The sequence below is a fragment of the Marmota marmota genome, unplaced genomic scaffold (assembly GCF_001458135.2).
Source record: "Marmota marmota marmota unplaced genomic scaffold, marMar, whole genome shotgun sequence".
Classification (NCBI taxonomy): domain Eukaryota; kingdom Metazoa; phylum Chordata; class Mammalia; order Rodentia; family Sciuridae; genus Marmota; species Marmota marmota.
Window position 1 is genome coordinate 37,818,991 of NW_026000016.1, and position 11,559 is coordinate 37,830,549.

Sequence of the window (11,559 nt, forward strand, 5' to 3'; positions counted from 1 at the left end):
GGTGCCAGCCTGTGGCACTATTGGGAGGTGCTACAACTTTGGGGAGGTGGGGCCTAGCAGAGGGAAATTGCATCACCAGGGGCATGTCCTTGAAGGGGTACACTGGGAATACTGCAATGCCAGTCAATCTCCCTCCCTCCCCGGCCCTCTTCTCCTTCTTGGCCTACATGACACAAACAGGCATCTTTTGCCACATGCTTCTGCCATGCCATACTGTGCCACCACAGGTCCAAAGTAGCAGGGCCAAGCAACTATGGACTGAACTGAAACCTCTGAATCAAAAGCCAAAATCAACCTTCCTATTTTAAAATTGATTATCTCAAGTATTTTATGACAGTGACGAAAAGCTGACTAAAATTCCAAGTAACACTGATATTCTTTATTGGAGAACATGCATTAAGAACTTAGTTCATAAGTTCAAGTCAGTGCTTTAACTGTCATTTGAACGATACTATAAGTTCAACGTAGACAGATAATGTCTTTTCATTTTCCCAATTAAGGTAGACTATACTTCTTATTTATAGAAATTTCTTTTTGAAATTTATATATCTTATATCATCCCTGTCTTCATCTATTCCCTTGAAGTCTTTTCATCCAGCTTGTAGGTGGTGGAAGAAGATACAGGGGGGACACACCTTCTTAACAACTTGTCACAGGGGCAGCATGCAGTGCTGGAAAGAAGGGAAATGATATTGTTTAGAGGGTGCCTAAGAAGAAATAGAATGTGTTTCAGTGAATTTATAACCCTTTTTGCTACACTTACCAAGAATATTAGAAAATTCTATTTTGTGAAAATTATTCAATTAATAATCTCAAATTTTCACTTTGCATCAACATTACCCACATCCAAGATTAGTTGTTGTGCTCTGTGTTCCTTTCCTCATTATTTGTCATGTTGCAGTGACTCATCACTCCTTTCTATAGAGAAAGTGCTCCCTCTCTGTATACAGGGGTCTGAGGAGAGATAGCAACAAGTAGAGGGAGATGCCAATTATCCTTCCGAGAACAGTGATTTCGTTTTATAAAAACTTCCAGACACTGAAAGGCAATCTGACAAACTCCCTTCTACTTTAGGGTACCCACTATTCTCACACTCTTTTGTTAATGGGGAAAGAAGATAAGTTGATAGGGAGTAGAAGGGAGGAAGAAAAGAAACTTTTCGTGCTCCTTTTTACCCATTTTGTTCCTTCCATATTTCAATTACATGTAGTCTGTACAAGAACATGAGAATGAACATCTGGCTGGAGGTCAATTTTGTTGCAATCAGGATTCTGACAAATTGAATGATGTATAACTATGCATGTAGCCAAAGATCCTTAAAATAGCTTTGAAACCATCACCTGCTTGCAGACATATCATTACATATGATGAAATAATGTCTTTGTGTGTCGAGTAAGGTTAAAAAAGAGACATTCACATTGGAGTCAGTTTCCTTCCCACACCTTCCTGGAATTTACAAGGAGAGAATGAATTGTCATGAAGTCTATTCTGGCTGCTGGCAATTCTGCCCACATACTTGTTTATATACTTCTCCCTGTCCCTTCTGGGGCAACTCGTTTCTGTATAGAAAGTCTAAGTCATTGAAGAAAGCTCCTCTGTAGAGATTTTATATCACTTAGAGATCCTTAGGACAAGGAGTTGGTGTACTGAAACCATTTCAGAATAGCAACAAGGTATTAAATATACATAACTCCTTGTATTTTTCACAATAATGCTGCATACATGTTCTATGTATAATTTGCAAAACAAATACATGGTAGGTGCTATTTATCTCCAATATATAGATGGGAAAAATGACATGCAAAGGGGCAGAGTGACTTGGTCTAAGGTCACGAAAGGGACTTTGAGAGGAAAGTATGACTAAACTGATACAAAAAGCCTTAATGGAATTTTGGATCCAAGCACGTGCTAATATACTCCCCAGTCCCTATGCTAAGGGACTCCTTTCTACTTCTTTCATATAATCTACCTAATAAGAGTAGTTCGTGAAGTTTGTGAAGTGAATTTCTTATATAACTGTAATAAAATTTAGATGAAATCTTTTTGAAAATGAAATTCACAGTGTGCTCAGCCATTAGCTTAAGGGAATTCTAACATAATAAACACACATTCTAGACACCAAATTATTTATCTGCAGTGAAAATAATGATGTCAAAATATCATAGACATAGCTTAAGCAAGCAAATCATCAAAACACTTCCTATCAGCCTCTCTGCATTCATGAAGTGAATAAAATACTGCTCCAACAACTCCTACATATTTCCGTCTTCTCATCCAACATACTTTCTGGGAAACACATATCCAGGTAAGCTCAAGTTGGATTTATCACAGAACCTTGGAATGGGTTCAATGACCTAGCACTTCCATTACATTTTCTTTTTTCAAAAATGTATTATCCCATAATCACCAGAAAGGTGATTGTGTGAACATCTTCTGCTCTTATCCTCTCTTTCAGTTTTCATTTGTATAAAATTAAATTAGGGAAAATCAGGGTAGATGTCAAAAGAACACCCAGTAGTTTGTTAGGAAGCAATGATAGACCCATTCCACCAGTTTTAAATTTCAAGGTCCTGTTCTGGTTACAGAGGGTCCTCAACTGGGTAGAGGTTCCTCTAACTGCACTCTCATGGTGCAAACTGAATATTTTTCTATGACAATGTACTTATTTAACCTACATTCATGATTATCAGATGAAAGGCATGCAAAATGACCCCTAACACAAAGACAGGCTATAAAGCAAAGAGGCAACAGTTTCTCTTCTGCTTTCCCAGAATGTGACTTCTCTTACATCTGTGTATACAAAGCTCCCTCTGGAATTGTTTTTTGTGTTGTAACCAAATGGTGGACGGTCTGAGGTACTGCGGAATATGTTGTGGCATATCCTGTGAATTCCCTTCTCTCCAGCTTGGTTTTAAATGACCTCGTGATGCTGACTAACAATTTGGGTTTCATCCAGAGCACTGAGCCTTGCCGGCATTATGATTACATTTTTTTTTTTTTGCATGGTCTACATTGCTACATTAAACTCCAGATGCTTTCTCGCAAGACACTAAATTAACATCACACACATTTTTAGCCCATTTGCATTACACTAGGATCACAGGAGGATTATCCCCCAGAAAAAGGTGAATGTGTGAACATCTTCTGCTCTCTTCCTCTCATCGGTTTTCACTTATATAAAATTAAATGAAGGAAAATGAGGGTAGATGTCAAAAGAATATCCAGTAGTTTGTTAGGAAGCAATGTCCCTATCAGGAGAAAACAAATTGCTATCCTATGACTGTCAACAGATTGACATGTTTTATGAAGTGCAAGTGACAACCTTTAATGTAAGTACTAACAAAATTACTGTTGGAGGGCTTTTTTAGAAAACTAATATTCTTTATGACATGAAATATATTAAAATGTCAGTGTTTTAACCAATGTTTATAAAAATATATTACGGTCATTTATTGAGTTTATAAAACACGTTATGGACTAACAAGATAAAAGATGCTCTGCAAATAAAGTTGCTATTATTTAGAGTATATGTCTGAATTTACCAAGCATAGATAGGTAGCATATTAGATCTCATTTTGAACTGGATGATGCTACAGTTTGGAAGACAAAGAAATTGGTCTCAACAATGTTTAGAACATAATCAAATTTGTTTGTACTTCTGTGTAAGTATTTTCATGAAGTCTTGTACAACTCAAAGTATTTTTATTATCTACCTAAGAAATTGGTTCACAAGTCTAAGACTGCAATTGCCTGTTGCCTTATAATTCTATGTACTTAAATGTAACTCTCATTAGAGTCTCAGCTTCCTGAATCAGGCTAAGCACATTGTTTTCTATTTTGGTCCCAATACCTGGTTTAGGGTAGGGCACATAGTAGGCAATCAGTAAATGTTTGTTGAATCAATAAATGATACAATGCATGAATGAGACCTAGTCAAATTCATTAACCTATCCTCTAATCACAAACTTGAATGGTAGAGACAGCACATGTATTATACAGAATGGCTTTTCCATTTGGGAATCAGACAGACATTTTTAAAGTAACTGTTATTAATCAGAAAGCCACAGCTTCAGACTATTCAGGCTTATTAGCAAAGGGCATTTTTGCTGAGAGGAACCTCAGTTCAGGCTGTGACTCTGGATTGTCTCTTTTTGAGAACAAGAGGTTGTTCAGTGAAAGGACCCTCAAGCTATACAATTCAGGCTGGAGATCCATGTGGGTAACTGGTCTTCATATGTCAATGGATGGCATCCTAAATTTTCAATATTCTTTCATGCAAAACTGTTGGGGGTAGGAGGAGACCTGGGTAAAAAGGATGACTTGTCTTGACTTTAAAGATACCGGTATAATTTCACACCCCACTAGGTTATTGTCCCTCTCCTGACTTCTCTGTTCCTTCAAACTTTGGGAAACAACAGATTGCTCCCCCAAAGCCCATGCAATCTCACTTTGAAGAAGACTGAGACATAATTTAAGCATGGAAGATGTTTTATTTTACTAAGCATATTCAGCTCAGAGAGACACTGGAAATGGCTTTGAAGGATCCAAAGTGGCAACCTGCCATATGTGGGGTGCTAAAACTAAACTCAGGCTTAATGGGGCTGCAGATTCAAAATGAAGTTTATTTGAAAATGCAATTACATTTTAGAAAATTTGAAAATTAGAGAAAATCATAAAGAGAGGGAAAGTTGCCACACCATAATCCTATCCCCAATGTGTACTCACTGTTTATATTTTGTGTTTCCATTTTTTATATATGTCCACCCATACTTAATATATACGCACCCTAACACACACATACACAACACACACACACACACACATGCATCTTGTTAAAAAGTATGGACATACTACTTATAAAATTTTATATTCTATTTTTGTTTCCACTTGGATTAACTGGTAATTAAAGGCTGAGCTGAATTTAAAGCACATTTATCTAATGACAGAAAAACTGCCATTGACAATTTAAAGTGAAACATTTCTAAAATTTCATAGTACCTTAGAAATCATTTACTTAAATCTCACACACACTTCTCTCTTTCTCTCCATAAATGAAGAAAACAAGCAACTGGGTGGCATCACACGTACTTTTCCTGTGTACATGGTCCTCCTTTATGCACATATAGGACATAAGCATGGTGCAGTTGGGGAAAGTACCAGTTCTGGAGTCAGACTGCCTGTTCACATCTTGACACTGACACTTATTACCTTTCTGATATGGAGCAAATCCTTCACATAACCATTTCCTCTTTAGTAAGAGAGATTAAAATATGCCTGCCATATGATTATCATGGAAATACAATGAGTAATTATGAAGAGCACTTAGAACAGAGGTGGATGTTTAATATGGGCTCAGAAATGTTAGCTATTATTATTAATAATACACATACTATCTATATTTAGGAGACAAGTCTTATCTACAATGACCAGTTCATGGTCACCTTGAACTCCTTTCAGACATCCCCTCAAAAGACTAAATATAAATATCAGTGATGTGATTTTTTGATCAACCCATCAGTTGATCAGGAAAAAAAAGTATAATAAAATGTATTCATGCACAGGGACTTGGGAAGTTATGAAAGAAATTTACAATGTGGTTTATAAATTTCACTGTAGAAACAAAACTTGGAAATGAAGTAATTTTGATAAATGTACTAGCCATGTATATCATATATAATCATGTGTATCCAACCATGTGTAAAATCACATAAAATCACATGATTATGGCTTTTAAAGAACATCTACTCTAATGAGCCTCATTTCATAGAGAAAGAAACAAATCTGGTTATGCTGTGGATGTGACTTAAGGATCCTCAGCTTGTCAGTGCAGAGTGACCAGAACAGCATGCTCACGATTCTCAATCTGGTACTCTTTCCACAACCCAATGACTACCTTTATGTGACAAGGTACTATAGTTCTGTTAGAAAGTCCCTGGAAGTCCTATGTGTTAAAGGCCTCATCATAAGCCTGTGGTGCTTCTGGGAGATTGCAGAAACTTTAAGAGGGGGTATCTATAGAGAATTCTTAGATCACTGGGGGCATGTGCTCAAAGGTGATAACAAAACCCTGACCCCTTCCTCTTTCTCTTTTTGTTATCCTGCAGAAATTCTCTTCCATGTGTTCCCCATCATGATAAGCTGCTTTATTATAGGCTCAAAGCAACAAAGCCAAGCAATCATGGACTGAAACCCTCAAACTGTGAGCCAAAATAAAATGTTCCTCTTTTTAAGTTAATTGTCTCAGGTATTTTGTCACAGTAACGGAAAGCTGACTACCACATTAAAAAAAAAAAAAGAGGAAAAGGTAAGTGTAGAGTGATTCAGGATGGGTTTCATGGAAAAGGTGGAATCCAGTGGGTTTTTTGTTTTTGTTTTTGTTTTTTTGCTGTTGTTGTTGTTCTTTGTTTTTCTTTTTTTAGGGAAATGTTTGGAAATGAAGTCAGAAGAGGAGACAGCCAATCAGATATAGAGAAAACAAGGGTAGGTACTGTAGCAGAGGATTGTTGGGGTGAATTCAGGGAACAGTGAAGAGGTCAGGGAAATTTGACATGCTTAACTTCATGTGGACGGATGTTTTTGCTCATAAGAGTCTAGTTACACTGAGGACCTTGGCAAAGAACCAAGAGACCTTTATCCTGAATTAAAATGAAAGACAGGAGAACCCACTCTGCTCAGAAAGTCAGTGGTCAGTACAAGGTTGAATAAACCTTTCCCTATCCTTTCCCCCATTTGCAGATACAGGAACTTGATTCTGGAAAATAATAGAAAGAGGCAGCATGTTGGAGTATCATGCTACCAGAGTGACACTGAGTAAATCTCTCATGCTCTCATTTGTTCATCTGTCCAATAGTGAATAATAACACTGTCTTGCTCCTGGGTCGCCTTTCAAACAGATAATAAGATACGTGTGCTTATGCTCTGCGAACAACGAAGGGTTATAATTTTGACTGAAAGAATTTCTTCAGCTCTCCCCTTTACCAACAATGATCAACCCCAAGCTAACTCCAGAATTTCGCTCTTCCCTCCTAGGATGGCTAATGCAGCTGGGGCCCAACCATGGAACAGCTGCACCGAGCAATTGAGACCCTTCCTTGGAAATCACAGCACAGTTCACGATGAGCTGCAAATGCATTGCAGTGACTGATTAAAAAATACAAGATGAAATATTGCAGCTATCAATAATTCCTGCACATGGCTGACTTCTAATGAAAGAATAAAGTTTCTGAGGGAGAGAGAAGAAATGAAGAAAAGGTTTTTTTATCAATTTCAGAGGAACACTTTGATATAATCCTGAAAATTTCTCTTGGTGAAATATTTTCTTTCATTACCCTCCATCATACAGTGTTTGTTTAATTTCCCCCTTTCAGCAGGTATATATTTCTGTTTTTAATTTAAAAAAAAAAAAACATTGCTGTTCCTCATTGGTTTCCCCAAATCATTTCATTTCCTATTTCTTAGCTTCTCTTTGGAATTTTTGCTGCTGTTGTGGTTGCCAAGGATGAGAAATCTCTTCTGATATTTTGTTCTCTAAAACTTTTGTTTCGAAGGTAGAATGTGATCATAGGCGATTTAATTTCCCTAGACTTCAATTTCCATGTCAACCAAAAAAAAAAAAATGTAATTTCCGCTTCTACCTCCAACACTTAAAAGCATAGCATTGCTTCTATTAGTAAATTCCTCTGAAATATTTTAGTAAAAATATTATTAAAAATAAAGCATCTGTAGTGTAATTAGTAGATATGCTACAACATCGGTGTGGAGGCTTTGTGAGGCCGTGATAGCCTGAAATCTCTCTAGCTGCTTGGTGGATTTGGGAATTGAAGGTCACTCAATGCAGTGACCTACAACATTTTTCTTTTCCTTCTATTTAGTTTCCCTTTTTGACTTCTGCTGTGTTTTCCTGGGCTGGTCTTCTTCCTGGTCTTTTGCCCATATAATAAGAATTTGTCTCATCCTTTGGGGATCTCTGGGCCTTGTGTAAGAAAAATCAGCAAAAAGACAAGAAGCATTTTCTCCCTAGCCCCATCCCGCCAACTTCACATGGGAGCCTCACCTACAGGGGCCACCTCTACTGTGAGCTTGAGGCATGACCTTCCTCATAGTTCTCTAAATAGCTTCATGAATAGATCTTGGTAGTTTGTCTGAGTCCTAGACTTCCAGATAGGCTGGAGTATATGGGAATTAGCTAGACTTTGAGGTTATGGTCACAGTCCTGTAAACTGCCGTGTCCGCCCATTACTGCTGACACCAATTTCAAGTTGGAGAGTTATCCAAAGCCATCCTCAGATTCCATAATTGACTAGAAAGACTTGCAGAGTTTACTAAAAGCCCTTGTTCTCACATTCATGTTTGTTACAAAAGAAGGAATTTAATTAGAACCAAGCAAAAGAGATGCATGGGGCAGAGTCTAAATGAGTTTCAAACACAAAACTTCTGTCATCCTCAGGATGTATTACCCTCCTGGCATCAGTGTGTGACAACATGTAGAGGGGATCACCCACCCAGGAAGCTGCTGGGAGTTTGAGTTCGTGGTGTTTATTGAGGCCTTATTATATAGGGTGCACTGAGCCTTTAGATCAACCCACACTTCATCACCAAAAGCCTCCTCCCTCTAATCAGATGGGTACCTTCCTGGCATAGTCAGTCCCCCCCCCCCCTAAGTCTATCAGGTATGGACAGCCCCACTCTAATAACACTATCTTGCTCATGGGTTGCCTTTCAAACAGATAATAAAATACATAAACTATCAGGTAACCTCCAAAGCCCCATTGTGAAAAAAACAACCTCTATCTATGGCTTGGGGAATTACAAGAAGTTCAAGGTTATCTTCCCCCTGGGAGCCAATGACAAAAGCTAGACCTTTATTTGGATGGAACCAGATTCCTTATCACTCAAGATGCAAAACAAAGAAACAATGAAAATGTGGAAAATTCATAATCACGTCCACCTGCTTCAAGAATAACTTTAGTCCCCAGCTCACCTCTTATACTTTGTAAAGGATCGAAATAGGGCATTGATACAGAATTGTTGTTGGTACCCACTACTTGTTTATTTAAAGCAATACTAAAATGTTTCTGAAGTTCCAAATGTTATGATCTCCTATACACTGAATTTTTTTAAGTAGTATTTAATGTTGTTTTTCATGTAAGAAGTCCTGTTCTGAATCAAATTCTCATTTTTCTTCAAAAGATCTCTCCTTCTGAGAAGAGCATTTGCAACCACAAAGTGCATCATTGGAGGATCTGTCTGTTGACAAGGATATGGCTATCTTGCTCCAACCCAGGTGTTTTCTAAACAAAACATTTGAGTGAATAACATGTCTTTTCTGTACCATTCCATAAGACTGGGAGATAGAAGCAATTGCTATAAGTTTTGTAACCATAACGTTTTATTTGGTTCTGTCTTAACAGTGCTTTCAACATCTTAGGAGTGGCCTAAAAGAGTTTTAAAACATTTCTACCCATTAAGGGCAACAGGCGGGAAGCTCTTTTGTGAATAGAGATGCTAGTCCAAATGTTTTGTCTGTATCCATGCTCGTCTCGGAACGGCTTTGTCTGTGAAGAGGAGGTTGTAATATGCATCCGTGCATAACCATCTGCATCTTCACAACACGTCAATTGCTTGTATATTCACGGGTGGTGATTGACTGATTCGTGCATGTCCGTGCAATTTGGCGCTTTCAGCCGCATGCTGGCGGATGTGAGTGTATTTCACAGAGGCAGGTTGGGCAATAAATTTTGAAACTTTATCCTCATCTTTGGATAGAGTAATAAAAGTTTGTAGGCTTAAGAAAGCAATATTCCCTGGAACTGCAATATATGGGAATGATGAAACTGAACTAAAATGTACAGTAATCTCTAAGGCCTACCCAAGCCAGAGAGGTGCAAAGTGAGAACCATAAAGCAAAATTTAACACCCGCCACACTAAACGTCATTTTCAGCCTCTGACCAATTTCACACGGAATTGGGAAATATGACTAATATCAAGGCCTGATTCCCTGGGGGGCTTAAGCAGGAGCATGTCAGGAGGAAAAGTGATGGCCCATTGTTAGTTGAGCCAATGAGAGGTTGGCACTGGCTTAGCACAGTGTTCCACAGTCTCCCCAACAGCACCCTGCTTTCCCCTTTCTTGAATTCCATCTGCTATGCACAACAAGATTTGCAGCCAGTCTCAGGGATTTGGGACCTCTTCAGGCAAGAGGTCTGGCCACAGCAGAGACCAAGGCCTTTCCTTTCTTTCGAGTTTAATTTGGGAGCTGGGAGGGTTGACTCTTTCCTAGGCAACACTTTATCCTATACAGTTCATGGTCACGAAGGAGAGGCCCCTAATGATAGGCGAACAGAGTAACCACACCTGCATAACTATCCAAAGAAACTGAGGAGTACAGTCATCTCATCTAAAGCACTCATGCCCACAGTTATTCCATAAGCTGGAAATGCTATTCCATTTTGTTCTTTTTGGTCTCCATTGGATAATTATGTTGAATGCTGGGGCACGGGTTTCTTTCTTTTCCTTTTGTCTTCTTCCTTTCTTTTCTTTTGCCCCCTCCCCCTTTTAATTCTTATTATTTAACTACAGGACTCTCTCCAGCAATCTGGTTCTGCGTCCAGCTTGACCACCTCGCTCTGTCTTGCACCACTGATTAGACCCACCTTGGATGATGGTAGATACAGCCACGCAGGACTATCCACTTTGCTCAATGTCCCTGGTTTATTACAGGATCATTGTTGTGACTGAAACATGTCAGCAATGGCTGCTTTCCACTGAACAATGACTCCTAGGCTGTGGCTATGCAAGCAAAGCAAAGAGGAAAGACGAGCAATTATCCAGTGGATGTGATCCATGCTGACAGCCAATCTGGATAATTCAAATAGAAACAACTTCCTTTGCCTCACTGGCAGGTTTGGGGCTTGATTTAGTGAGATCATTGTTTAACTTTCTTTGCCTGTGGAAATGCAGTACATGTGTCTGCTGGTTAAGTGACGGTTTGGGGGTTATAACCACAGCATCTGTTAATTTGACATTCAAGTTTCACTGTGGGTTGGAAGCCCTTGTGTCTAAAATTTAAAAGTAGCAATACGTACCTCACCCCCAGCTGTCTGGGAACTCAGACTGCATAGGCTTCTTGGTTTTCTAATCTGCCCAGAGAAATAAAACCATCACCTGAGCCAAAGAGTAGTTTGCCTAATTGGATTTTTTTTTTCATTTTAGAGATCCACAAAGTGTAGTGTAATGTCACAGTTGTCTGAGTGACATTATGGGCTGAGCCAGACCACTTACCTAGACATGAAGATTTACATTTTGATGATGTTTTTTTCAAGTGCTTGTTTTATCTAGAGGGAAAAAAAAAAGCAATAATTTAAGCAGCTGCAGAATTCCTCACACATCTGCAGGAAGTCCCTCCTTCTGCCCTGAGCAACACAGCATAATGGATGGAACATGAGTTTTAGAGTCAATTTGACCTGGTTCAAATCCCAGTTCCAAAACTCATTAGTTGTATTATCTTAAGCAAGATACCTAATCTTTTCCAGCATCGGTTGCTTTCTTTTCAAAGTGAG

General features: G+C 38.6%; 1 long non-coding RNA gene across 13 annotated transcripts in view; it reads left to right on the forward strand.

Moving 5' to 3' along the window:
- The window catches only part of LOC125618497, a 329,397-nt gene extending 318,218 nt beyond the window's left edge, over positions 1-11,179 (forward strand). For 11 of the 13 annotated variants that reach the window (XR_007349802.1, XR_007349808.1, XR_007349806.1 and 8 more), the window contains 3 exons: positions 6,105-6,480; positions 7,030-7,370; positions 9,190-11,179. This is a non-coding gene — a long non-coding RNA (uncharacterized LOC125618497). Of the gene's footprint in view, positions 1-4,155; positions 4,216-6,104; positions 6,481-7,029; positions 7,371-9,189 lie in introns of those variants that run through there. The other 2 variants (XR_007349803.1, XR_007349812.1) reach the window with 2 other exon arrangements.
- The last annotated feature ends 380 nt before the right edge of the window (positions 11,180-11,559 follow it).